The sequence below is a fragment of the Falco peregrinus genome, chromosome 7 (assembly GCF_023634155.1).
Source record: "Falco peregrinus isolate bFalPer1 chromosome 7, bFalPer1.pri, whole genome shotgun sequence".
Taxonomy (NCBI): Eukaryota; Metazoa; Chordata; class Aves; order Falconiformes; family Falconidae; genus Falco; species Falco peregrinus.
In genome coordinates this window covers 62,977,790-63,004,016 of record NC_073727.1, presented here as the reverse complement: position 1 = coordinate 63,004,016, position 26,227 = coordinate 62,977,790, and the positions used below count along the sequence as shown (strand labels likewise).

At 45.4% G+C, this 26,227-nt stretch overlaps 1 protein-coding gene across 5 annotated transcripts in view; it reads left to right on the top strand.

The window, feature by feature from the left end:
• The window catches only part of HPCAL1 (hippocalcin like 1), a 66,712-nt gene that overhangs the window by 16,418 nt on the left and 24,067 nt on the right, over positions 1 to 26,227 (top strand). Inside the window, exon 2 of one of the 5 annotated variants that reach the window (XM_055810145.1) lies at positions 116 to 162. The exons of 2 other annotated variants lie outside the window; for them this stretch is intronic. The gene's annotated coding sequence lies outside the window, so the exon portion shown is untranslated. Of the gene's footprint in view, positions 1 to 115; positions 163 to 23,536; positions 23,638 to 24,187; positions 24,212 to 26,227 lie in introns of those variants that run through there. 2 more of the 5 variants (XM_055810146.1, XM_055810147.1) reach the window with 2 other exon arrangements.

Below are 26,227 nucleotides of genomic sequence, written 5' to 3'. Positions count from 1 at the left end.
TTTCTTTTTCAGCTGGGAAAATTGGTTTTTACAGGGGAGGCCAAAAGGTGGGAAGGTTGTCACTTGGAAGAAAGCTGTAATGTAAAGCGTGTTTGGTTTGCGTCTTCTCCTTCAGGCAATCAAGCCCTGTGGACTTTCTCTGAAGAGGTTCCAAGATAGGTGGTGAGTACTTTCCAGAACCTGTTCCTTTCAAGGCACTCTTTAAATTAGTAATAGAAAAATTAAATTAGTAATGGAAAATACAAGTGCTGGGTTTTTGTTCTGCATTGGGTGCAGAGGTTTGCACTTGCTGAGCTTGTGGCATGCTTTAATTTTAAAGCCGGCAGGGCCAATCTTTGAGTAGGGGTTTGGCATCAAAGTGTTAAGCTTTACCTTTGCATCGAATGAATTTCCTGAGACTTGATTAGTGAAAAAGATGCTGTATATTTAAAAATATTTGACTTGAGGGAAAATCTGAACAATTTACGCTGTATCTTTTACTAAAAGCCTGTTTTTGTGCAGTGGGGCAAAGTGTTTTCTGTGTCAGAGTACCCTTAGGGGTTTTTTTTTCCTTTCTGTTTTGTCCGACTGTGTTAATCTAAAGGAATGCAACTTCCAGAGGGTTAAATGAGCTACATAATTTGTGCTAATCTCTGCCATGCGTGACTGATTTTGTCCTGCCTGCACCCAAGACTTTCATGTGTTTCATTTGTATGCACTTCATTAGGTCCTTATTTGTAAGTAAACAAAACATTAAATCAGTTAAGAGCTGCAGGAGAATGAGATTGCTAAAAAATGCCGATGTGTTGGTTGCAGCTGGAGAGCCACCTCTCCCACTGGTGTAAATCACCGCAGCTTCTTTTCCTGTGGTGGAGCCGATTTCCAGCAAGGGCAGCTGGGACTCTGCTCTGTGACACCCTTTGGTGACTTTTTTATTGTTTCTAGAGAAATACATACTCTGTTTCCTCTTTCAATTCTAGATTTCTTTCCAATGAGATTAACCAAATTATATCATTACCCATTAATTGCTCAGGAAGTTTATTCTTTAGTTGCATTTCCCTAGTGCACAGGATACAAGCTATTAGAGCTCTTGTGTATTCAGGCTGGCTAATGAACTTGCAGTTGAATGTCCCAAACCTCTAATGGACTTCTGCATCTTCCAGATCAATGTATTTTCCATAGATAAGGTGCCTTTTGATATGTGTGATCCCAGGTTGATGTGAAGTGTCTGTACAGCTGAAATCCAGCCATCTGCACGTGCTTGTTGTTGGAGCAGGGGAGGATTCTGGGGTTTGGTGTGTTGTACTGTGCTGGTGTTCACCCTAAATACATGTTCATTTTGTCCAGAAAATGCTTATTCAGCATTTGTAAGGGGATTATTCAATGCCCCTTCAATGTATTTGTTATCGATAACAAATGTTATCGATGAAATGTCTTTCATCAACGAAAACATCTACTTAATAAACTGCATTTATCCATGTTTTCTGTATAAGGGAACCTAATTTCACCCCAGACAGTTCTTCTGACTAAGACTTAATGTCCCTAAAACATGAGTCTTACAAGGCTAAATCATTAATCCCATTGTGCCTTTTGCTAAAACGCTCTTGTGAGCAGCTTACGAACCCCTCCTCTCCCCCAGCCTCACAGCTGTGGTTGGATCGGTGTTACAAACCTGCGTGCTGTTTACACTGGTAATTGCTATATTGGGACCTGATTCATCAGTTGATCTTTCTGAGATTTTGAAAGATGAATCAAGCTCTTTTCCTGAGGGCAGAGGGGAGTATGGGGTGGGTGGCTGTAACACCAAGTGTGTAAAGGCCAGGCAATTTTAAACTGTCAGTTTAAATTGCACTTACAATTAGATTTTCTTTTCGTTTTAGGTAATACCTGAATATGTTATAAGTAAAAAATACTTGTTAACGCTCCAGACTGCCCTTGCCACAGTTAATGGTTCTTTCTCCTGGATAGTCCCTTGAGGTGGTGCTTTCAAAAGTGTGAAGGTCCTGTGGTCTTTCAGGGAAACCTGGGCTCCCGAAGCACTTTTGCTAACAGAGTATAGAGGTGTCAGGTGTTCACACACCACATTTTTTTTCTGCTTTAATGGTCTGTATTCCCCTTTGTCTTTTCAAATTCAGGTGCATCTTTTATTGCAGTTTGGGAATTCAGGATCCATGCTGTATGATGGCACATCTCCAGAGTGTAACAGTTTCTGGGGGTTTGGCTGTGTCCATCCGTATTTAGCATGCCGTAAGAGACAGACTTGAAGGCAGCTCGGTGCTGAGCCAGCTGGGCGTTTTCCAAAACGTAATGTGTGGATGGTGGCACATGGGTAGCTTCAGAGCAAAGTATAGCGTCATGAAAACAAAATATATATGTGAAAGTGCCTGAAAGTAGCTTGAATTTTACCCCAGCTGAGCACATCTGGAGGTGAGGGTGCTGGCTGGGGAAGGAACAGGCACTTGGGTGCTCTCCTGACAGGGTACGGCAGGCTCTGACAGAGCAAGCTGCTTACCTGTGTTTCTGCCTGTAAGCGCATAAGCAGCTCGGAGCAGCGGAGACCGGGGAGCCAGATGCGATGGGGGACGGACCCGTGTCAGGGCCACCCTGGGCCCAATGGCCAAATGGGCACCCATGCTGGTGGTGGTGGTCTTGTGCCTCAGGAGTTTGCGGGATGCTGCTGGGGTGGTTGTGCTGGGAGGCTGGAGATGTCGTGTAGGCATGAGGGCTCTCCTGGTCCCAGGTGCGATGCAGGAGGGGCGCAGCAGTGGCATCACTGTAGCCTCTGTGCTGCTTTGGAGGAGCACGTGAGTGGTTGTGACCCAAAGCCAGGAAAGGTAGAGGGTGGTGGGATGTGAAATGGCATGAACAACAGCAGAAACTGCCTGTTTCTTGCGTGGACACGGGGCTTTGTGGCTGAAACAGGGCTCCTTGCTTCTCCGGTCCAGAGTTGGCATGCATCGATGCAACATCCAGGCCTTGAATTTTGAAGGGAAACATTTTGCCGCCAAAGACTGACAGATCTGTCCTTCCAAACTGGCTTTGAGAAATGTTTTATTTTTAAACTGAAAGCTGAGGTGAAACCTGTGCAGCCTTTGTTTTCAAGGGAAGGAGGCTCCCCTTGAATGGGAAGTCACATGCAGTACTGGAGGGTGGGCTCCTGGAGATACCTCAGGACCACCTGTGGTTTAGCATGGAAATCGGGCAATACTCTTGCCATTGGTGCTGGGGTGTTTTTGGAAATGCTCCTGTACGTAGAGCAGGGCCATGGGCACCTTCTCATGGCCTGGCTCTGGGACTTTCTCCATCACTAGGACATCCCCCCTCACCAGGATGTCCTTGTCCCTGAGTCCTGGTGCCTGCTGGCACAGCTTCTCCTCTACTATCCCTGCCAGCATCTCACTGCCTTCCCCACAGTCCACCCATGTCCCCATATCCAGGGTCCCAGGGGTCACCCTCCCTGTGAGCATCCGAGCTTTGCAGGGAGGAAAAACCAGCAACAGAGCCAGGCTGAGCACCGGGGTGGAGGAGGAGGGAACGGGCAAGACAAGGGGCTATCTGTGGCTGTTTTTCCCTTTTCCTGGGTATTCTCTGCATCACAACCTCGGCAAATTCCCTGGTTTGAGGATTCAAATCCTGTTGGGGAAAGGGAGACCTTTCGGTGTCGTTACCTATTGCTGTTATCTTCCCTGCAGTCTACTGAAACTCTCTGGGGGAAGCTGCGAGGGCCAGATGTCTGCTGCTGTACATACAACTGTACCACGGGGGGGGGGGGGGGGGAACACAGCAAAAGTGCAATGAATTGGAAAATGTGTCTTAAAAAAGAACAAATGGGGAGCACAATAGCAAATGAAGTACCTTGTGCGAGTGGCTTATGTAACAAAGTAATTAAGAAGAATTTATTATGGTTTAATGTGTTACTAATCAAAGCTTGAATTTTGCCTTCTTACCACCTTTAAGATTTCTATTTGAGTCTTTGTCTTCTACATTTTTGTTATAAATAGGTTTTATTAGCATTTTCGCTGTTGAGGCTTTCTATGTTGTATGGCACATTTACTTTCCCATATATACTGTTAGCTCATTCAAGGATATTAAGGAAGAAAAAGCAGAATAAATGTGCAACACTACTGTTCATCCATGTTTGTTTTTATGAATGAATCTTCTGCCTGGGTGCAAACAGACTTCAGGGCTGCCCAGTTTTCAAAAGCTTCTAAAATTCAAACTTCTCTCATTAGTTCTTTACTGTGGTGGTGGTGGGGGAAAATTAAAAGCAGGCTTTGCTTTTAAAAATGTAAGTTATTAGCCAGGATTTCCAAGCGGGAAGATGGTGGGGAGCCAGGTTTGGATTATTTTGTAATACGCTGTTTTCCCCATCATGTTCTGTGCCTCCTACAAACACCACCTGCCTTCTACATTTTGTATAGATGCTGCTATATAGCATGAAAAGAGTGTCTCTTAATGCAAGTATTTCATGTTGATTCACTGCTATACAACTGTTCATCCTCTAATAGTGTGGGATTACAAAGCATTATCATGCTCAGATTGACTCAGGTAGTGCTATTTTTGTTTAAGCTGTATTAAGGTATCATTGTGAATCTTTGGTCTTGCAGCATGGGGGTAATACGATTTACTATTTTTATAAAAAATCAACATAGCTGGACAAATCCTGTCCATAGCAAGAACTGCAAAGATTAGTCATGAGCTCAACGCTTTTCCCCACCTCACCCCTTTTGTCTACAGTGAGTTGTTACATCTTTAATTTTCATGTGACCTCCGTCATGTTGGCCAGGCTTGGAATGAAATAAAATGGTCTCTTGGCTTATGGTTAGGGACTTGGTACTTGGTACTTTGCTGGGAGAAGCTTTGGTGTAAGCGAGGGGCTTTGGTGTAAGAGGATAGTGGGTTTGGGGATGCTCGGTGAAGTTACCTGGGCAGCCACCGAGGGAACGCAGTGGATTTCATCCACCTTGCAGGATCATCTAATTTAAGCAAATGAGACCTCCTGTGGACATCGTACCAGCACTTGTGTTCCTCCACCTTGCTGGTTTTATGTCAGGCTCCACCCCTCTTAATTAAAAAAAAATGCAGTAATTTGGTGTGGATCCTTTTCTTGTTCCTCTCTTCCTTATCACCCTGCAGCAGCCTGGTGCCCTGATAAAGCAAAAATAAATGTATACCCTAGGGTTGAGTTGGACTGAGGGGTGCAGGCAGAAACATCTATGGATGGCATGTCTGGCTGGATCCCTGTGGGTCAGACAGACTGCCAGGTATTGCATTTCCAGGAGGGGAGGGAAAAAACAGCATGGCCTTTCTTGGAAAGGGAATGCAGTGAGAAGTAAGGCATGATTTCCCTCAACTGGGACAAATACGGAGTTGCTCCAAAGTAGTTTCCTTTGCAATAGGTCTCAGAGGAATTGCCACTAAAAGTCAGCATGGTTTGGTTCAACTGTGCAGGCAAAGATGGCTTCACAGCGTGGCTTTGGTGCTTCAGGAATTGCCTAGAAGAGTTATGATGGGCCAGGGATCATTTCCCGTAAGCAGACTGGGTGCAGTCCCCTCTCTGGGGAGCGCGGTAGGAAGGAAGGACGTGGCCCACCCCGTACCTTCTCACATCCAGGGTTTGCTGGGATGGGGGGCTGCTGCAGGGCAGGGGATGCAGAGCAGCACTGTCTTGCTGGGGGAGTTGCTGGGAGTCTTTCTGGCATTTGGAAGGAGAGGCGATGATTGACAGGAGAAGAGGAATTGTGATGGAGCAGCTCAGTGTGGGTGTCCTCCTGGGCTCTGCATCCCAGGGTGGCCTGGCTGGTGAGCAGCTTAATTGCTCTGAGTGGCTCGTGGCACCCAAAGGCACCAGGATCCTGGTGGGAACGCTACCATGAGCAGCCACGGCTGTCTCAAGGGTGGTCTCCAGTTGTGTGAGTATGAACACATGTAGACACAGATAAGCATTTCCATCCCCTCCAAGCCTTCATTTGAATGAAGCAGACATTAGCGATGGGGATTTTTACAGCTTTCTCCTTAATTACCAGGAATGCAGAATAAATTTCAGTAATTACTTGACTTCTACCTTGCACAGAAAAAAAAGCCAGTGGTAGCAGCTGGGTGCCTCACCATTGGCTGTGGGCAGCACAGTGTCCACTGAAGGGATGAGAAGATGCTGGAGGTTTGCCAGCGCAGCATCGCAGCTAGCTTCTTGCCAAGTCTTTCAGTCCTGTTCCCTGCTGACCACGAGCTGTTGGGTTAGATATGGAAATCAGCTGGTGAAGTCTGATCTCCGTATGCACATAAGTTGTCAATTTTGCCTTAATAAAATATGTGAATAATTTTGACGTGGGATGCATGGTGGTTTTGAGAATAGCCAGGCTTGAAGGCAGGAAACAACTTTGAAATGTTAAGGCTGAAAACCCCATCCTATTTTGAGGGGTTTGATCTATCTAATGTGTATGGGTTTTTAAAAAAGAACAACACCCCTCATTTATTGTACACGTTTTTATGGTTAACGTGTATTTTAGCTGTATTTAAGTGTTTTGGTGGCAAAGTTAACCATTTCACTAGCTAACCACTCGCAGACTTACCGGCCTGAGCATTTACCTGCAGCTTCGTTGCTGCATTCCTGCTGCGGCCAGGGGCTTGGGCTCCATTGCTTTGGTGTAATGGTTTGGGGGGGGGGGGGGGGCTTGGTTTAGGGCTTGTGGGAGGCTGAGGGGTTGATTTTTTTTTTTTTCCCCCCTGACACCACCAAGTGTTGCATCTGCTGGTCGTTGTCCAGACTGCCTTCCTCCTGCACGGCATTCTGGTGGTGTTCCAGCAGAGCATCAGTGGGGTGCTTTTTGTGTGAGCAAAGAGGGTCTGAGCTAAGCCAGACAGTTTTATTTCCTTCTCTGTAGGCATTTGGTATTTATAAAATACTGCCCTTGGGTTACTAGAAGATCTTGTCTCTTAGCAGGCAAAAATCCAAGTTGCTCCCTTCCAGAGAGCTGCCCTGTATCGCTGGGGGAAGCAGATGTGGCCATCAGCCCCTTGTCTAAATCTTCTTGTCTGGGATGAAGCATCAGGATCTGCAGTTGGACTGGATGATCACTGTAGGTCCCTTCCAACTGAACTACTCCGCTCAAGTGCAGGCAGGACGGGAGAGCTGGAAGAGGACAGTGCTGCAGATCCCAGCTGGTATCTCTGTTCCTGCTTTGGTGCAGGAGGGGTGCGAGAGATTTTCTTTGCTAGGTGCTGTCTGTCTGTCTTACACCTTTAAAGCCTGAGAATGAATTGTCTCAATTTTGATTTTATCAGCAAATGGAACGTGGTCATAAAATGTGGTGAATCTACTGCAGTAAAGGTGGGTTCAACTGCAGAATTTTTCAGTCCACAAAATATAATCTTCAGTCTTCACTGAATTTCAATTGAGATTTTCTTCAATGAAATGCCAGGAAAAAAATAATTTAGGAAGAATGTTAATTTCTGTAATTTGTGGAGGAAATCTCCTTTTAGGGATTTACCATCAAAAAGTTTTGTGGCATGTCGTGTTAAGGCATGTATCCTTAACGATGTATATCATGTTTCATTGTTATGTGCCCTTACTACCTATATGTCAGAGCAGTTAATTACCTAGTTCTGATCACTTATACTGGAATCACTAAGACAGTTTGGTTTTAAGTCTTCTTACAGGTTAAAATACCTTGTCTGGCAAAATAAATATTTCAACGCTGTTACAAGGAGCATAAAATAGATATGTTAATGAAGGAGTATAAAATAGAAACTTAGGGGTTAAAAGCTCTCAGCAGACTGGTTTCAGAACATACTAGGAGTATCTTCCCTGAGTTTGCATATACTTTCTAAGTGTTTTGTATCTGAGGAAAAACACTTTTTCCTTTTGTTTTGGTTGGGTTTTTTGTTCTAAATTTGACCAAAGGTATTTGACAGGCTCTGTTCCTCACTTAGAATCAGGTAAGAGGATGGAATGGTCCCTGTTCACCACTGTAAAGGTAGTGGGAGATGGACTTACCTGCAAAGTGGCAGCTGAATGGAGGATTGATGGAAGATAGGAAGTGCAAGAGATATTTCAAAGCAGGAAGGTACTAAATATTGAATGTTGTAGAGTACCTGGGAAATTACTTCAGGTTGTCCTCTTGAGTCAGTGTGCTTTTAAAGATTGTAGGCTGAGTCCCTGAGGAAGAGGGTTTGGTTTTGCAGACTGTCTGGTTCTTCAGTTGTTTCCAGATGTCTGCCAGCTCTGTGGTTGCATTCCCTTCCAGCTACATGCTTTCTCTGCACCCTGGATAACGTGTGTCTTAGCAGGAGAGTGGGCCTTACCCTGCTCTCCATCCCTCCTGAATCCTTCCCACGATGGCAAGGGAGTTGTTCTATTTCTGTCTAAACAAATCTAACAGTTTGATTTTGTTTCTCATTGTATCTCAGGGATCCTTCTCCCTTCAGCCTCCCGTGATCTGTGAGATGCCCTGGTTGAGGGTGACGATGGCTCTGCCTGGACTCCCAGACACCCCGGGAGATCAGAAGAGCATCCAGCTCCATGACAGCACCCACGCAGAACCCATGGTTTGCTATACCTAAGTGCAAGTCAAAACTTGCAAGAAGTGGTTTAATAATGGGAATATCAGAAGACCTCTGAGTACAATGGTGCTGCTGGATGCTTTCATAAATCTAAGGTTTAGGGATGACAGTTATGATGCATGACACTGGGAGAATGTGAAACTGCAGTCATTAAACGAAAATGGGCTTTTAAACTAATGGCAGCTGCCTAAACAGTTTTGCAGTGAAACAGATTCCCCTTAGGCCACCATTCTTCAAGTAATATGGGTTCTATTGACCTTAAAAAAAACAGGAAAATATTTTGTTTTGGTGCTGTAGCACTGCTTTACATTCATCCCAAAGGTCAGGCTGCTAAGTGTTTGCTAGGTTTTAAGCTGGAGGTGTTAGGAAATAATGAATGGCAATTTTTCCAGATAGTTCATTCACTGTTATTCCTCTGAATGAAGCCACCTGCAATACCAAGGATTCACACCTGTTCCTAGATGGGCTTCCAAGTGAGTATGGTGGCACTTTTCTCCATCTAAACTCGGCTGTGTTTAACTCAGTAGGTAGTTCTGCACCATGTCTCTGTTATACAGAATTTTATCGAAATACCTCCATCAAAACCTGTTCCAACTCCTGGTTTAAAATGATGCACAATAAAGTAGCGTGTTGCCTTGTCTCCCGTGAAGCCATCAATCCCAGCTTAAAGCTGGAGGTGTAGAGGTGCGTGTATTGCCTTTTCCTTTGTGCCAGAGAGGTCCTGATGGACAAGGGCTACCCGTGATCTGAAGTATATTGGCCAGTTTCCTTGAAGAGGCATTTCAGGAGGGTTTGGCAGTTGCAGAAGACCAACTCATTCTCATCCACCCACTTTCATTTCTTTTTAACTTTTAACTTTTCCCTTGCCCAGGCTTGGTTTCTTCCTGAAAATAGCTTGTTTTGGCTCTGTCTCCTTGTCTCCCTCATTCTTCAGCTTGATCATCATCTTCTCCCCTCCCCCCCTTTTATTACAAGGAATAGAGGAAAGGTTGGAATAAGCCAGGCTGTGAAAGGATGCTGAACAGCAGAATTTGGATGGTTTGTGTCATCTCTCTTCATACCATACACAGCTCGGAGCCCACTTCTCTCACTGTAAGCTTAGTTTCAGCCTGGGGCTGGCCTTGTTTGCTGAGTAACTCCAGACTGCTTTTAATTTTTTTTTAAAATGTTTATTTTTTTAAAACAAATAGTTACATTAGAAATACATGTGAAATCCATTACGAGCAGTCATGTTTCAGTGTGAAGGCCTCCATTTCATGAGATGACAGTGTAAAGTTGGATGTTGCAACGCTCTCTAGTTTTTCTAGGAGCCCTGCAAGCCCAAGCAGAGGTTGAGAAAGATGGGCTGGAGGTCCTGACATCTCCTGCCATGGCAGGGACGCTGAGTGCAGCTTTTAGAGCCTGATGAGTTCTCTTCTGAACATCACCTGCAGTCTTGGCTCTCTGCAGGCTTTGGCTGTCCTGTGAGACCTGGATAACATACTGCTTCTTTCCACCACTTTTCTTTTCTCCTTTGCTTCCACAGTCTGTCCTAACCATAAATGTGTTTTCTGTGGGTGGTTCTTTGTGGAAGAAGAGAGCTCTCTTAAGTGCGGTGACTTCAGCTGTGTTTTCTTCTTCCTGGGGAGTATGCTTGAGTCAGGAGAGGAGAGCGGAAGAAGAAAGGTTAAATTAACTGTAACATGAACACTTGAACAGATGGCTGACCTCTGTAACACCAAGAACCATTTAATTTTGGAAATTTGCAGGCTGTTATAAGTTTGTCATGCTCTTTATGACCGTCTGAACGTAGATACACAACATGATTTATTAGCTTGCCACAAAGCTTTGTTGCTTAATTTCTGTTTGAAACACTGAGCTTTGGGTGGGATGCGCAGGATTCTGGAGTACTGATGGGATCGGCCCCCTTTGTGCCAACTTTCTTTAAACCCCTGGAAGCTGAGGGAGGATGGGTGCTCCTGATCATGCTGGAAGAGGCTCATCTCATCTGCTTCCCTTGCTCCCCCAGCAGCGCTTAGCCCTAGCACCGATGAGGGCCATGGAACAGTTAATTGTGGGCAGGGCAGAGACAGATGATCATCCTGCCCCAAATCACTTAACCGTCTTAAGGGTCTACCCTTGCCTGTCTGAACAAGCCAACTAATCTTCCAGTGAGCCGCACAAGTGAGCGCTGAGCTATGTGTGGTACCGAGAGGGAGATGGTACGAAATGATCAAATTCCCCTGTCCTTCCTCTCCCCAGAGAGCTGTGTGCTGTACACCTGCTTAACGGTGGAGGAACATCACTGTTCAGAGCAAATTGTTTCAGGCTATGGTAGGCTCTCCATCCTCTGAGGGCTTTTAGGTCAGGATTGCATATCTTCTGAAAACATGTGGCGTAGGCCAAATGGGTGGTGGCTGGATGCAGAAATTTTTGGAGAAATTCTTTGGATCAAGAGGTGTTGGACTAAATCAGTGGTTCTCAATGCTTTTTGTGAGATAGGAGCATATTTTCAGGAGCTGCCTTTCAGACGCTTGTGTGGCAATTTGGAAGAGCAATATCTGCATGGTGGCCACATATGAAGTCCTTAGCACTCTCCTGGAGACCTGCTGGGATGAGTGATGCCATGAGTCCCATCTGGGATTCAGTGAGTCAAGAGTGGAGGAGCAACTGTGAAGTGCTTGGAAATTGTCTGTATAAGGAGCCTACCGTGTTAGTCCACCAAAAAGTGAAAGAAAAAAAAAAAAAAAAGACCTGTATCAGCACAGCATGAATTTCTTTTACAGAGGTTTGACTTATCACTACCATTGGCTTCTCTTAATTACCGCTGATGTTTCTGCAGGCTGTGCAGTTGGAGCTGGAATGTGGCTGGCCTGGAGTCAGGGCGCAGAGGCTTTTATCAGGGCCACTCGGAGACAGGCCATCTGCAAGATATATATATATATATATTTTTCGTATTTGTCTTCTCTAAATAAAAACGTGATGCTGTGAGAATGTCTGTTCCATCCTATTGCTTCACTTCACCAAAGCTGCCATTTTCTGACAAACTGTTTTAGAAAGTCGTATTTGGCAAATGGCTTTTTACTTAATTCCTCTCCTGTCATGGCTGCTTGTCCAGGAAACCCAAATCTGTTTGCATGCAAGCTTAGCTGTAGTCCAGTTCAGAGCGTTCTTTAAACCATAGTTGCTTGCTGCTCTTGTTTTCTTTTTTTAGCTCCTTTTCTCTCACAGCGGAGGAACTGCAGGTACTTCATGTCTGACGAAAGCAAATCCAGTACCTGCAGAGCCAAGTGCTTGTAGAAACTGCGACAGCCACGTGGTCAAGTTTCCTTGCTTACCGCAAGTATTGTAGCTTCAACACTCCGCATCCTGCAGCTGTAACACAAAGAGCGTAATGAGGATTAGCTATGCAGGACGGAGTTTCTTCAATCTGCAGAAAACCATATGAAACCCCACAAAGGGGCATTGGCCCGTGTTGGTTCCCCAAGTCCTGCTGGCTCAGGTCCACCAAAGGAGACTTCTCCATGATTGCTTTCAGCAAAACTAGTGTGTCAGGAGGGGAGACTTGGGAGAAGTAGCTTTTGCTTTTTTGTTTGTTTGTTTTAAAGAAAAGTTATTTCCTTGGGCTCAGTGCCCAGTGATAAACTTACCTACTTAGGACAGTGGGTTTCAGTTTAGAAATAGAATACTCCATCATGGTGCTCTGTGCAAAACTGTGCTGTTCACATCACAGAGGGGAAAAGGACAGTCCCTCGGTGACACTGATTGTTGCAGGATTTTTCTTAAACTGAGAAAATTAAGGCTGTTCCTGGCAAAGTGAGCTTAAGCAGAGCTTAACATGCTTTGCTCATAGTTACTGCGATTTAACCTGGCTCTGGCCACCCTAGCCTAGCCATGGGTGTTTCTGGAGGAGGGTTGCACATAGGGACTTTAGTTAGAAAGGGAAATGCAATTATAAAAGCAAAACACCAAACAGTTGTTTATAAAAACTGATACTCATTGCTCTCAGGATTGCCTTCCTTGCCTTAAGGTTTTCTCGTTAGGAGCAGTTTCTGTAAATACCATCTCTTTCTTTCCCCTTGGAGAGATCTCAAGTTGCTGGGCTGGATTTGTTGTCTGGGTAATCAATAAACTTTATTCACATGATGGGTTTTTTTTTTCCTTGAAGTTGGTTCTTTCTGTACTGAGATAACACATCTAAAGGAAATGTAAATTGAAGAATTGTTAGATTCGACTTGACTAACTCTTACTATGTGCTCTTACAATTTTGCAATATGAATGTCTTCCAAAACAATTACAGTTATTGCCAAGTGGACACTAAATGATTAATCTACTAGCAGCCAGCCAGTGCAGTAGTATCTTTGAAACAATTTTTGAGCCTCTTCCCTGCCATTCTTTCCCTGCAAGACTGGTTTAAAGATAAGATGCTGATAATAAAATAAATTCTGATTTGTAGCCCTGTTCTTTTCAGTCCACTTCTTTGCTTCAGCGTTGTGCTTTCTTCTCATACTGAAAGGTGTGTAGTGAAAGTCTGCCCTGAGCCAGAAGAACATTCAGTCTTGTATTTCATTTGAGGCACATGCTTAAATTATCATGGGATTGACTGGATTTATTTGCGCGCCTAGATGCATGCTTAATCTGTGAATAACGATGCTTGAGAGCTTTGTTGGTGGCAGGTCACAAGTGCTGTTCTTTTTGAGTTGGTGGCATCATGTGCAGAGCCTGTGAAAATACTTGTTGATGGTTTTACTGTCTGGAGTAGCCCTTGTAATGGGAATACCTGCTTACATCCTGGTTCTCTTCTCCAAAGCTCTCCTTTTGGCTGCATGGTATGGAGGGAGAACTTCCCAGCACTTAGTTAAGGAGCTGAATTTGCAGCTGAATTTAGGGAGATGACTGAACGCTTTAAAATGCAGTGATTTGTGAGAGAAAAGGCAAGACTGCAGAAGAGAGTCTGATTTGGTTCCTCATACATTCTGTAAACTTGTACATTTTTAACATTTTTACAGCTACAAGTCAACATTACGTACCGCTTTGCATGGAGACGACTGACTCAGAAAAAGCCTGTAGTGTCTGTTGACGCTGTGGACTTCCCAATGTGCTAGTGCTGGTTTTAATTGTCTTGCTGTTTGAGGAGATGTCCTCGAATCTGACCTCAGGTTAGAGGTTAAGCTGTTTCTCATTACTTTGAATAGCAATGATACATTTGGTTATACGCCCAGTTGAGCCGGCTTGGAGCTGGTGAGCAGCAGTGGAGGTGGGCATAAGTCATGGAGTTATTCATATAGCTTCTTACCCTTTCCTTAAGTTGTTCTGGTTAATCATATAATATAATAATAATGGGCAACAGGTTTGCTTCCCTGACTTGTGTGATGGCAGCTCTGTTGTTGCAGAGGTTTTGAGTTTTAACTCTCAACAAAGAGAGTTCATGCAGGCACAAAGCCAGTTACTGCACGTATGGCTGAATACTGGCTTGATGGAGCTACAGAGTGTTTTCTCTGCACTTGGAAATATTTTCTCATCTCTAATAGGCAACCCTGTGCTCTGATAGCAACACTTTTGTTGGAGAACGAGAAGGCTTAAACGCTGGCTCATACCGCGTGCTTTTTTTAATCCCAGCTTTATCAGGTAAATTAATCACCTTTTCTTAATTCCATGCAGTGGAAGAAACAGTCATGACAGTGCTTATAAATGATGCAGTTGGCTTTTGCTCAGTGTGCCGGAGCTCGGGAGCGAAGGCAGACATCTGTGCTATGTTAAGGTTATTCAGAGCAAAGCTTGGTTTGAGTCTTAGCTTATTTGCTACCAAATTTTAGTAGGTAAACATGACACAGACTGCTTCTGCGTGGCAACAGATATGGCTGTTTTGGTCGTGTAGCTTTAGTGCCTGTTCCAAAAGGACTCAGATGACCTGTGCTTAAAAATAAGCACCCTCCCCTCCTCTAAACCTCTGGGTGTGGGAGCCTGTGCTCCAGCTCCTGCCAAAGCAGGTCAGACAGGGCTGACGGTATGCTGGGGCTGGAAAGGGATGTGGAGATGCTGAAGGAGGGCACCAAGAGCAGTCTTGCCTGTGGGTGCTGCAAGATAAGGCTACAGGTGGCAATTAATCCCATTTAATCTTATTTTTAAGATAGTTTTCTCCACGCATTGTGAAACTCTCTCATCATCCTGTTGTCTAGTTTCTCTGTGAGCTGTTGGTGGTCAGCATGTTTCAAAACAGCAGTTCGTGAAGCCATGTGGATTGCAAAGCCCCATCTCGTGCTGTTGCAGTCAGCAGGGAGTAGACTTCCAACCCGAACAAGCAGGTCCCCTCTTGGGTGCTTGCCCTGCTGAGAGGCTGTTCACCTCCCTCCCTGACTAGAAACGGCTCCACTTTCAGTTTTAACTTACTCACAGGCTGTTGAATAGTTTGGGGTTTTTTTTTGTCAGTGCAATGGTTTTATTTTTTTCCATCTGCAGTTCACCATCCTGATGTGGTTACAGCAAAAGCTCCTCTGCCTTCCCTTGCTTTCATTTTAAGATGCATCAGCCAAGTGCTGCTAGTTTGCCACTTTCCTTACTCTTTTGGGGGTTTTTAATTTTATCACTGAAGAACATTTTGATCTTTGCTCTTTATTTTTATTTGCATGATCTAATTCTGCTTGACTTTGGCAATTTCTTTTTACCCCTTTGCTTCCTGACCTTCGTGACACAGCTGTCTGCCCAGCAACTCTTCCTTTCCATTCCTCACTGGCAGTCTGCTTAGTCCTAAAATCCCTTTTTTGGTGATGGTTTCTCCAGTTAGATTGGGATTCATTCCCTAGACATCTCCCCCACTTTGCTTGGGGTGGTAAGTACCAATTATTATTTTTTTAAAATCTTTGCCATAGATGTGTTTTAATTAACACTTCTTAGAAGTGTGTCCTTGAGCACTTTGTCCGGTTGACTTCTGTGCCGAGTTCCTTTGGTTCCTCAAAACTTAACGGGAAATTGAAAAGATGAATTTCTTGTTTCACTTCAGAGTGTTCTTCTACCTAAACCACCTCTACATGATTATGATCGCCTCCAGAGTTACTTTCATTTGAGTACTTAGAGCTACTGACAGTGTCTAATTTAGTATTGCCCTTTTTTTAGCTCAGCAGCTGGAGGATTACAACGGCTGTCTGCTTCTTCCAGGAATATCTGTGGTCAGCTCTTAATGTTAATAGTAGCTTTTCCAGTTGAATATTTTGGGAAATTACAGTCCCATAGTAAGATAAGTCCTGTTAGCACTTTCACCTTGCTGTGGACCTTGCAATCTACACTGCACTCCTGTGTAAATTCTATAGAGCGTAGGACAACCCGTGCCATTGCTCCCCCTTCTCCCAAGCAGTGTTGACCCCTTAGCACCATTGGCCAGCCATGACTGCTGTCCTCCTGAATTTCTTCTCCTTCTGCTTCCTGACTTTTCTGTTGTGTTGCCCTGGCTCCCAGTATCAGTATGTTAATCCTTCATCTCAGTTTTTGCTCATCATCTGTGGATTTCTGGCTGATTACCTACCATCCTATCTGACTGCTGTTGTTGATGTTAATATGTTCTTTATTCTCCAAAGTTTGGATGATATTATGTGGGGGTTTGTCCACATTTGCCAGCCCCCCTGTCTGTTTATTAAAACCCAATGTGAGAATTAACTGATTTTGCTGATTTTTCTTGTCTCTAGAGGTTGTTTTTTGTTTCTCTAGTTTAAAACTCTCAGCTGTGCCTGCTGTGATCACAGAAGGCCATCTCTCATCCATGAAGAAACATCCTTTTTCCATGAATGCCTTCTGGTGGTGGAACACCCTAAAACTTCCTTTGTGGTGTCAGTTCTTGAACCATATGGATGACATTAACTTGTAATGGCTTTTCCTTCCTTTTTTAGTGTTGAAAGAAAGCCCCGGGGGATGATGCTCAGAGGTGAAGCCTGGTCTCCCCAGGCTCTCTCTGTAGCCTAGAGGGAGGTAAGCACCACCAGGGAGCATCTAAAACAGGCTCTTGCTCCAAATTGCCTTCCTAGTCTGCTTGTCCCGCTGGCAGAGAAACTGTCCTCTCCTGGGCTAAATTTAGTCCTGAGCCTTGTTCTTGCCTGTGGTTGAGTTCTCCATCTGCACACTGAGAGCAGGAGCACCTCAGCTGTTATGGGAAGGCCAAAGAATAACCTCTCGGGGAACAAGGAACCACAATACTCTTAATAATAAGGACCAAATGAAATGTTTTAAGTAAACGGAGAGCTGAGGACAGTACAGTGGAGCAGCCAGGGACACAGGATGGAAAAGGAGATGGAGAAGCAAAGTATGATGGGGAAAAGTCAGGCCCCAGACGTGAGCTGTCGCCTTGCAATCAGAAACAGCTGAAAGACTTTCATGGTACAAAGACATCTTGTAGCATCTCTCCAAGCAGGAAGAATGAGTCCAGATTGCTGTGTCTACAGAGAGCAATTGTTTTATTTCCCATTAAGATGGTAGACAAAATCAGATTTTCACTCTGAGTTGTCTTGTATTTTTAGCCTGTGATTGGATTGCAAGTGCACGCTGGATATTTACATTTGTGGAAGCAGGCACTGGTGCTGTCTTCTTAACCAGGATCCAAGTTAATTTGCTAGCTTCCAGATGGGAGCCATTCCTTTCTCTATTAAAATTTGTAGGAATGCTTAATTTAATCTAGATTTTCTAGCTCAGTAGTTTGCCTATTCTAATATTCAAGCATTTTCCTTACCTCCCTTTCTGCCTTTTTTTTTTTTCCTTCCCCTTGAGCTGAACTATCCACTTGTGCAGAATAAAGAAAACGGGTTTTGCAGAAGGAACCACCTGTCCGTCATCCATGCTGTGTGGAAACTCTTGATAGTCCTTGGATTGGATTCCAATCCTCTTGATTGGAAGGTTGTCCTTGCAACTCCTCTAGAAGGTTTCCTAAGGGGGGACTAAGTGCAAGGCGTAGCTGGTAGAGCCTCTTAGCCCTGTTCCACTTGGTTTGTTGAGGCTTATTAAATTTTGTGAGCTTCTTTGTTTTAAACTATTTAATGATCACCTTATTCTGGTCTAGTACATGTGCTGAATAAAGATGTTGTTAAACTACCAGCTCTTTCTCTGTTGCAAGTAGATAAAGAAATTTGCAGGGGGAGGCTCATAATTTTCCTTAGCAACATTCAGCCTCCAGTGCATTGAGTGACTTGTGATTGTATTATAGCCATTTTAATGAAATTTTAAACTACATGTCTCTTTACAAGCACTTCTGCCTGGGGTTCTTAGCCATGCAAACACTATGTATATCATTGCCGTGGCATACAGTACATACTGAAGAAGCAGATGAGGTGCAGACAGGTAAGGTTAGCTCATGAGCCAGCCCCTTCCTTCGTTACTGCATTTTCCATAACAGTTAAAACTGTGGTAGGAAAAAATTATGCATCATGTTTTAGCTACTTTAGTTCCAGAATAGTGTATTGAACCAGCTTGAGGTCAACTTTATTATTCTTGGGTTACAAATTCCCAGTGTTCCCAATAGCCAACCCTCATCCCAGAAAAAACACAGAAGTGCTGCACAGAGAGACTGCATCCCTAAGCCTTGGAGACACAGTGTGCCTGGAGCGACAAGCCCACTGGAGAGCTCGTCCTGGGCAAGTCAGGTCAGTGACCTGCAATACTTAGCACATGGATGATGAGTGTTTGCAATTGTCCTGCATGATTTCTGTGCTGCTTGTGGTCACGCAGGAGTTGAAGGAAGCTGAGGCTGGTAGGGAATACGCAGTATGAAACTCCTGCTTCATTCCTTTCTTAGGATTGTTGCCTGTGAGGCAGTGATGATGGGGATGATGTGATAAGGTACCAGAAGGCACCTTTTCATTCTGCATCTGTACAACATAAAGTCTTGCTGTCTCCTGCTCTGTGGCTCAAGCCTCAGGGTGCCAGGGTGATGCTCAAGGGCAAGGTTGGGTAGGTGGCTGCGCAGTCAGGAGACTGGCTGCTTACTTCTGACTTACAAATAACCTTGGCGCTTTGTCATTTTGGGGATGGAAGTGTCAGTATTAGTTTTCCCCACAGCAGATGAGTGGACAAGGTTTTTGAGTATTCTGTCAGGTGATGGAAGCAATGGGTGTTCGCTTCTGGAAGGCAGATGATGGAACACGGGGCAGGGCTAGGTGAAGCGATCCCGCAGAGGTGCCTGGGCAGCAGAGCCCAGCCTCGGGACCCAGGGCAGGGGGTACATCTTGTGCATGTTCACAGGGTCAAGGCACAAGCTGGACCCGATTCCCAGCAGCACCGGCAGGCTGTGAAACAACACAAAGGCAAAGGTGGTGGGGTGGGATTGATACGGTAACTGTTTATTTGGTTAACAGTGCTCAGGTCAGCATCTAGGGTTAAAAGGTGGTAACCTAAACAAGGTGGGATTTCTTTAGGAGGAAAAAAGATAAGTGATATTAAAATTCTTATCTTACACATTTGTTTGAATACAATACTGACAGTGGGAGAACTGAATTAGTTTATTTACAGGAGGTGAGATAACATGATAAACTTGAGTAGGAAAAGAATCTGGTATTTTACATTATTTGACACTCTATAAATGGTACTGTGTTTTATTAGAGCATCAGTTTTTGTCTTATTCTACCACTATAAAAAATGATTAATACAAAGGAGAAAGAAACACCATTTGTAGGAGAAACAAGCTTCTGAAATACAGCTGTGGGATAAGCTTGTTACATCCAAACATCAGCCTGGAAGTTTTCTCCCCATTGTGCTGTGCATGGAAACGCATTGCAACCCTTCAGGAATTTCTCAGAGTCTCCTGCTGCCTTAGCGTGACCAGGGCACTGAAAACATGGGGATTATTCCTGTGCCCGCCACCCCCCCCAGGTCATAGCACCATACGGTATGCACGTGTTGCGAAAATTGCAAGGCTGCCCTGCAGCAGCCAGAGCTAGTTTGGGCTCCCTGGCAAATCCTATTAAGTAAGGAGTGTCAGTACAATGTGTACAACTTTGGTTCAGAGACAGCTATTTATAGCTGCAGTAAGAGTATTGTGTGCACAGGGCTTTTCTCTTACACCTAAGTGGGGACCATGGCAGATTCGCCGACCCCTTTACCTGCTCAGCAGCTGGGGTGGCAGACCTCCAAAAGTACCAGTGTTTTAGCTAGAAATCCTGGTCATCTTCTAAGGCCATCTGAAGACCATCATGGAGGAGGAGGTCATGACTTTCCGCCTGCCTCTCTGTACAGCATCTGCTCCTCTCCTGGCTCACTGGCTTCAGCAGTTTGGCTCTGGGGGTGTGCAGTGCCCTGCTGTCACTGCGAGCGCTGTGGTGGGAAGGAGGAGGGACACTGTATCTATGTCAGTGATATCATTAGGCTTCTGAAGCTCTTCTCAGTGATGAGTGAGCTTTCTGAAATGTTTTGAGGTAAAGTGCATAGGATCTGGAGTTTGGAGGGACCGAATGTGACAGCTGCAGGGGCAAGGTAGCAAGGAGATGTGCTTGGTCTTCATGGGAAGGATGATTGATGCACCCTGTCCATGATGTCAGTTCATGCGTTTTGGGTCTGGCTGGGGAGGTAGGAAGGACATGCCTGTAAGAAGTTTCCAGTTTGGGGTGGTCCGGTGGTGGGGCGAGGGCGTCCTTTGTGAGCGTGTGTTCACCGTCTGGTGTTAAGCTGTGGCATTTGGTGAGCACGCTAGTGGTACGTCTAGGAATTGCCACGAATTCAGTTTTAAAGTAACACAGTGTTAGTGGAGCACAAAGAGCAAAGACCAGCGAGAACATGCGCCTTCCTGCAGCCAGCCTGGGCTGGGGTGCCACCGCCAGCCCCCCAGGATGCTGCCGCAAAGTGCAATCAAATGAGTTAATGAAGCCTGCGAGCTTTCTGCATGCTTACTGCATTACATCGAGCAAGTTGATTACAGGGGCTGTTTATTTTATGGAGTTTTTACATTCTTATTAGGAGCCATTTGTCAGTCTGCACGGAAATCTGATTAGCTGAGAACTGCTAGCTCTCTGGTATATGTTGGACCTGTAAAGTGAAGGATGCAGCAGTAAGCACAGTCCAATAGGCTGCTGGAGAATTGTGTAGGCTTCTTTGGAGGTTGGAAAGGTGGGATCGTGACTCTTAAATGCCTTTCCCTTGGCAACTTGCCCGTGTTTGGCGTGGGGGTTCTGCGCCAGCATTCCTTGGACGGGGCTGGCAGCCTGTTGGAGCCCACTGGTGCTGCTCACAGCTGCTGGAAGTCTGGGGTGTGGGTATCAGTGGGTCTCTGTGCCCACCCTGGTGGAGAGCCGAGAAGGAGCTGCCTTGCTATGGGTGGTCTCGTGTGGGAAGGGAGCAGGAGGCTGATTTCACTGTAGTTTCAAATCCAGCCCATCAGCAAAGTGGTGTGGCAAAGCCCTGGGCAGCAGGAAGGGGAAGGTGCTGCTTCTGCAGAGCAAGGAAATAGATCATAGCTGACTGTGGTGCTTCTGTGATGCTTCCTAGAAGTAAGCATGCTGCTCCTTGCAGTGTTGTTCATTAGTTAAGTAGCTTTAAAGTCAAGTCTCCTTCACGGGTACAGCATAAGGCTTCCCTTTTTGCCCAGCAAATGCACCTCCCTGTCATTCTGCATAAAATCATTTTTTTAAGCAGGGGGTTACTTAAATGTGGCACCAGACACCTTGGTGTGTTGCTGGGGAGTGTTGAATGGGTGCTGTACGCAGTTGGATAAAACATGGACAAGGTGGCTAATGACACCTGCTGCCTTACAGTGATATTTTTGTAAAATGCCTCCAGTGTAGCAAAAGCTTAGGGCTCTTCTCACCAGTATGCTTTTCTGGTTTTTTTTAATTGCCACAAAATATTTAGTTTTTTGTGAACAGTGTAGGAAAATTTTCTGGCAATAAGGCAAGCAGAGGCGTGGAAAGCTTTGCCCTCTGTGGTGATGCGTTCAGGATGCCACTACCAGCAGCACATGAGGTGAGGTGGTTTGGGGCAGCAGAGCAGTGCTGCTTGCATCCCCATTTGGCATCCCCAAAAGAGGTCAAGCCTCCATCGAGGACAGGATGAGTTAGTTGCTTGGCCAAGGTGGTTCTGGGCTGCAGCATGCCTGATCCGCATGTCAGCATGCAGCTGGCTTTGGTCCCTTCTGGGCACCCCAGTGCGCTGACCTGCTTTGAAAACCCAGTCTGGCTGGTTGAGGCGGGCCAGGAGGGCTGAGTGAGAGTGAAGCAAGGGATGGTTGTTGGCTAACGTAACCTGCTGTCCTAAAGCCGGCCTGTCTCTTACCATGTGTTCATTGGGTTGGACTGGGAAAAGATGTTCCATGTCAGCTCTGTTTCTTAAAACACAGAAAAGTATTTGCCAGCCTTTCCAAAAGATTTTTGAATAAATTAAGGCTTCTGCAAGGCTGCATTGAATTAACTTTTCATCCTAGTGCAGAGGACCACTGACTGCTTGGAGTGACCCAGCTGTCTTAGCCTCCACCTTTTTATGTTCATAAACATCTTATTATTGTTGGAGTTGTGGAGCAAAGCTTTTGTCTTCCAAGTCTCGTACTGCTTGAAGCTGTCCAGTCCATCCCTGAGCTGCTGTGTGGTATACCCACCAAATTTTGCTTGTCTTGGAGGTAAAAATCAGTAGTGATATGCTAAAACTGAGGCAGATACCTTCTTATGATTTCAAGTGGCTTCACTTTATCTTTCAAGTTTGATTCCATCAAAATGAGAGCTTACACTTGTTGTCTAAGCATCATGGTGTCCAGCAAGCAGTGAGGGCGTTTTTCTGCCTGGGATGAGGCATCGCCGGTGATGTCAGAGTGGCACGGAGGTGGTGTGGCATTTGCAAACGATCACTCATAAACCCCATGCTGTGATTAATTAGGGTTTTCAAAGCTCTGAAACAGAAATTTCTGTATTAATAATGTTCACATCTAAGTGGCCCTCCACTGTCATAGGGCTTCTCTTTGAACAGAGGTTGAAGCAGATAATTTTGACATTAGAGCCTGAATATGTAGCTACGTCAGGCTGTGGGCACAAATTGGGTCTTGCGTAAATGTATTTGCTCCTTGAAGGTTTTCTTCTCTTTGATGCAGAAGTCTTGCTCCTACAGGTGTGCATATGTGTGTGCTGACCTAGTGCCCCCTTTTTTTTTTGAAGAAAGATCTGTGAATTTCCAATAGACACATTTTGGAAAACTAGGGGGATCTTTCAATTTTTTATCTTTATTTTACCTTTGAGGGAAACTTAAGTGCTGTACCAGAAATTCCCACGGTAGATGGGTGACCAGCATGGTAGTCTCCTAGCTCCAAAAATTTGACCTGGGGAGCTGTTGACTGCAAAACCATCAGCTGCTTGGAAACCCTTCAACCCTTTCTACCTGCCTGCGCCTCTGAAACTAAAGTTTGGGGTGTCTCATAAGACCCCCATATCTTATTTATCTATACTAATATAACTATGTACTAAAGATACTGTAAGTAATGGTGTCTGAGGAGCTGCAGAAGAGACAACAGCCAACTCCTGGCTAGTAGAGATTCTAAACAGTGTTTGAACTCACGGGAAGGGACAAATAATCCCACGCTAACTCTTCCTTCTCTGAAACATATGCAGCAAAGCTTTGGAGATGTGACCTGCATCTTCTGCTGGTTCTCCTGGATGGATGTTCTGAGCCTGGATGTCTTTTGGGGAGGAGGGAAAGAGGGAGATGAGCTGAGAGTGAAGCCACCTGCCTGCTTTTATGCTGTAGCAGTGCTAAGGGTGCGTTCCCCCTCCAAGCTCTCTCTTCAGGCTTTGCCTGCTTTGTGGAGAGACTTAATTCAGTGTTTGTGAGACTTCTATTTTGCCTGCATAGGAATGAGGATGCTGAGGGGGGATAATGAAAACGTATGGGGTGATATGGTGACATCTGTTCTCCATCACCACCCAGGAATTTCTAAGTGTTGGAAGGATGTAAAATGTAAAACTCGTCACTGGATAGAGTGAGGGTGAACACATGGTTTGTGCATGTGTTTTCATTTCGTATTTAAGAAAAAAAAGTCATCTAAAAATAAACTGCTGGCTTGCATCCACTTCCTGGTTCACGTGGGGCTGTAATGGAGCAGCTGGAGGGATGGGGCAGTGGGGCTGGCCCAGGGAACCCCGCTGCTGAGCCGGCGGGGGCCAGAGGGGCAAGGTGAGGGGGCATGCAGTGGGTGGCCGGGGGGGAGGTTGCTGGTGGCATGCAGCAGCACCTGGCTGGGTGCAGGGAGTCACGCTGCCGTCAGTCAGTCTGTAGGCACCCTGTGGGTGTCTGGCTGCGTGGGGTGGCTGCGTGAAGTCCCTCTGTGCCCGTAAATATATGTTGTGGTGCGAACACGTAGGTCCTCCATCGGTGCTGAGCGTTTTGGTGATGGGGAGGGTGGTTGGCTTTAAATCCTAAATCCTGTGTTTGTCAAGAGCTGCCCTGGGAGCTTATTTTTTCATTTAGGATGCTACGTTTCCCAATATGTTGGGCCTTTTTTTAAAAAACAAACAAACAAACAAACAAACAACACCTTAATGATATTGTGCAGGGGATGCACAGGTGGTCAAAATGTACGTAATACTAAAGTGTTTATGAATAAACTGACAAAGGCAATAGGAAGTTGCATCGTTTTCTCTGCTCTTTACAGGCAGGATTGAAACTCCACTAGCTTGTGGTCAGTAAGATACTGCAGAGCCTGGTTCTGACCTGAGCTGCCAGCAGGGACCTTTACTTTCTTCTCCATGTGAGCTAAATCTGTTTTACTCCGTGAACCTCCATGAACCTTGTTTTTACCTCCATGAACCTACTTCACTTGTCTCAAATCCAGAAGCTGATGATTTGGAAGGATTTCTCTGAAAGTCTTCCTAAGTTTTATCAGTGATTTCTTGTCATTAGTCCTACTGAGATATATATTGCCTGTATATTTACATTGCATGTTTATACTTCATAGCTTGTTAGTTCTCAGAGTTTTAGCAACCTGGAAAAATTTGTGCTGAGCAATGAAGCAGCCTGATGGGGGAATCAGTGGTTTCAGTCTTTCATGATTTCTGTTTTCTGACCTGTATGAATGTGTTTTTCCCCCAACCAGAGGAGATGGCATTTGCAGGTTCAGCAGTGGGCTGGCAAAGTGGCACTGAGGAGGTACAGGCTTGCCAAGTGGTGAGTTGCCTATCTGGGGCAGCCGATGAGAAGCATCCAACATTTTAAAAGCATTAGTGGATGATGGATATTATATCTGTATGTAAAAGGTACTTTAAAAAGTGCCTGGAGGAGTTGCAGATTGCCCATCTAGCTGGCAAAACATCTGAACAGCAGAGCTGCAGGGGGGAGCACCTTGCCGTATGTGGGGATTTTCTGAGAGGGATAAAGTTGGTGGGTGCAGTTTAGTTTCCAGAAGACTGTAGGCAGTTTTGCATGAGTAATCACGAAGGGAGTAATTGTGGTTGGAAAGACAAAGGTGGCTGGTGTGGTGGAGCAGGGCTCTGATCACAGAATCACAGAATGGTCAGGGTTGGAAGGCACCTCTGGAGATCATCTAGTCCAACCCCCTGCTAAAGCAGGTTCCCCTAAAGCAGATTGCACAGAGGCACATCCAGGTGGGTTTTGAAGGTCTCCAGAGAAGGAGACCCCACAGCCTCTCTGGGCAGCCTGTGCCAGGGCTCTGGCACCCTCCCAGTACAGAAGTTCTTCCTCATATTCAGGTGGAACTGCCTGTGTTGCAGTTTGTGCCCGTTGCCCCTTGTCCTGTCGCTGGGCACCACTGACAAGAGCCCGGCCCCATCCTCTTGGCACTCGCCCTTCAGACATCTGCAGGCATTGGTAAGGTCCCCTCTCAGTCTTCCCTTCTCCAGGCTGAACAGGCCCAGCTCTCTCAGCCTTCCCTCACAAGGGAGATGCTCCACTCCCCTCAGCATCCTCGATGCCCTCCGCTGGGCCCTCTCCAGTAGTTCCCTCCTGAACTGGGGAGCCCAGCACTGGACACAGCACTGGGGATGCTGGGCTGCTGCTGCTGGCTACCAAAGCACCTGGGGAAGAGATGCTCCTGCATTGACCTGAGTCGTGGCACGAGGGCCTGGTGTTTAAACAAGGGCTGCCATCGCCTCGTCCTTGCTGACGTCACAGCCCAGGGATGGCTAGCTGCTTGTTATTAACTGTGGGTTATTCATCTGCTTCATTTTCCCCCGGGGGGGAGGAACCGGTTATAGTGCACGGATACTTTTTGGTGTATCTGGCGGTTTCAACTCACCTTGAATTTTGCGACTAATTGTTGCAAGAATTGAATTTGGTGTCTGAAGGCAGCACTGCAGTCATGTGTGATGGGAGGAGACAAAAGTAATTTTTCTATTTAGCTCCTCTTTGACTCCTTTTAATCTGGCCAGTTTGGCCAGTTTTGTTGTTGGTTGGTTTGGGTTTTGATATTTTGAGGTGTTGATGTGGGATTTTTTTGTTATTAAAGAAAAGACAAAATAATAGCTCCTTTGCTCTTTAATGTAACGTAATTAGACAGGAACAAGCTATTGAATGGTTCTGACTAAAGCTGTAAAAAAGAATAATTTTAACTGCTGTTATATGAAGAATCTTCCTTTTTCTGCTTTTATGGTGATGACTGCCTGTTTATATTTTAGCATCTGTTCCTGTAAGAATGTGGAAGGAAATGAGCTGGCTCAGCAGAAACTGAAACCCAAACTAATCTCAAGCTGTAGTAAATGCTCAGTAGTCTCATTGTCCGTGGGCACTTCAGCAGCAAACCCAGAAAAAA